The following is a 2,500-nucleotide window of genomic DNA, read 5'->3' as shown; positions in this document are numbered from 1 at the left end:
AAGACATTCCTACTGGAAGTTACAGGCAGTTTTGTCTGAGTTTTCTTCCTAGGAGCAGTTGTGTCCGTGTTTTCTTCCTAGGGGGCGCTAGAGCGCAATTACAAAACTTTTGTTTTGAAGGGGGAATTTCAAACTTCCTGTTGATTTTTGCTGGGGGTTGTCAATATATGAAATGTAGGTATAAGTGAGACCTACATAGAGGTTTTTGTTTCATGTCCCTGCAACATTCCTACTGGAAGTTACAGGCAGTTTTGTCTGAGTTTTCTTCCTAGGAGCAGTTGTGTCTGTGTTTTCTTCCTAGGGGCACTAGAGCGCAATTTAGAGTTTTGGGGTTGGGTTTTTTTTATTAGATCGCAATTTTTGCCAGTCCTGGTGTGTGTGTCCAGTTTGGTGAGTTTTAAAGCATGTTAAGGGGGTCAAATTACAGCTCAAAAAGGCAAACGTGACTGTTTTTACAAAACGTTTGTTTTGAAGGGGGAATTGCCAAATTCCTGTTGATTTGAAGGATGTCAATGTATGAAATCTAGGTCTAAGTCAGACCTACATAGAGGTTTTTGTTTCATGTCTCTACGACATTTCTACCGGAAGTTACAGGCAGTTTTGTCTGTGATTTTCCTAGGGGGCACTAGAGCGCAATTTTGAGTTTTGGGGTTGTTTTTTTTTTTATTAAATGGCAATTTTCGCCAGTCCTGATGTGTGTGTTAAATAAGGTGAGTTTTGAAGCATGATAAGGGGGTCAAATTAAAGCTCAATGAGGCGGCGGTATAATAATAATAATATAACGCACAAAATACAATAGGGTCCTCTGTCCCAAAGGGACATTGAGGTCCCTAATAATAATATATTTTATTTGTAAAAAGCACTTTATATTGAGTCAACTATCTCAAAGGGCTACAGTTTATTAAAAATAAAAAATAAAAAATTTAAAATTTAAAATTAAAAACAATAAATAAATAAATAAATAAAAAGATAATAAGGAAATAAATAAAAATAAAATTTAGAACTAGTATGCATATATCTAAAAAAAAAAAAGGCTTTTTTTTAAAAAGAGGGGCTTTTAAGCCCTTTTTAAAAGCATCCACAGTCTGTGGTGCCCTCAGGCGGTCAGGGAGAGCGCTCCACAGACTGGAAGCGGCGGAGCAGAAGGCCCGGTCTCCCATTGTTCGTAGCTTTGTCCTCGGAGGTTGGAGGAGGTTAGCCTGTCCGGAGCGGAGGTGTCATGTGGAGGATTTGGGGGTGAGTATTTATTTGAAGTAGAGGGGGGCATTTCCATGGAGGCACTGGTGAGTTAGCAGGGAGACTTTGAATTCAATCCTGAGTGGAACAGGAAGCCAGTGAAAGGAGACCGATACAATTGCCAACGGCACAGGGTGGACCAGTGAAATTGTTCCCATTAAATCAAACGCCGTGACCCGATCATTCGGTCGGTCATTTAGCACGTTATGGACTCACCCTCGTCGTCAAGAAGAAACGACAAAATGCACAAGCCGCAGCCCTGAAGCCAAAGTCGATCGACCCGGCCATCGGAAAAGGAAACTGCCGTCATACAGAACGGGAATCCGCCACCACTAACTGAAGATGCTCAATGTCTTCTCCGGTGTTAGGAATTGGTGAGGTGGATCCCAAGGATGCAGAGACGTATTGTGTGTGGACAATAGTTCTTCCTTTATTTAGGAGAAAACACAAAGTAGCAAAACAAAGGCGATGGTGGTAAACACAAAAAACACACCATGTAAAAAACTACTAAGAGAAACAAAATGCACAAAACTAAAAGCGCTAAACAAGGCTAGGAAAAATACTTCATGAAAGAAGTAAACAGAAAAACAAAGTACAAAATAAAAACGCTAGACAAGGCTAGGAAAAATACAGGCAAACCTGAGAAAATGGGCACAAGACGAACTAGGGAGTTCTCTGGCAAGACCAACAACATGTGCATGGCGAAGATAAGGTACTTTTGAAAAAAAAATTATAAAATAAAATAAGATAAATAAATTAAAAACATTTTCTTGAATAAAAAAGAAAGTAAAACAATATAAAAACAGATACAAAGAAACTAGTAATTAATACAAATTTGTAAAATTCACTGTTAAAGGTTAGTACTATTAGTGGACCAGCAGCACGCACAATCATGTGTGCTTACGGACTGTATTCCTGCAGACTGTATTGATATATTGGTTTTTTGGGTTGGCGCACTAATTGTAAGTGTATCTTGTGTTTTTTATGTTGATTTAATAAAAAAAATTTTTTTAAAACGACACCGATAATAAAAAAAAAACAATACCGATAATTTCCAATATTACATTTTAACGCATTTATCGGACATCTCTAATTATTATTAGTGTTTATTTCTATTTTTTTCTCCCATAATAGAAAGAAAGAATACATTTAGTAAAAAAAAAAAAAAAAGTTACAGTACTTTATTGATACATATTATTTCCAGGCTTTCCAGGGCCAAATAAAATGAAGTGGAGGGCCACATCTGGCTCCCGGGCCTTGGGTT

Source organism: Nerophis lumbriciformis, linkage group LG33, assembly GCF_033978685.3.
Source record: "Nerophis lumbriciformis linkage group LG33, RoL_Nlum_v2.1, whole genome shotgun sequence".
Lineage (NCBI taxonomy): Eukaryota > Metazoa > Chordata > Actinopteri > Syngnathiformes > Syngnathidae > Nerophis > Nerophis lumbriciformis.
The sequence above is the reverse complement of the archived record's forward strand: the minus strand, read 5'-3'. Positions refer to the sequence as shown.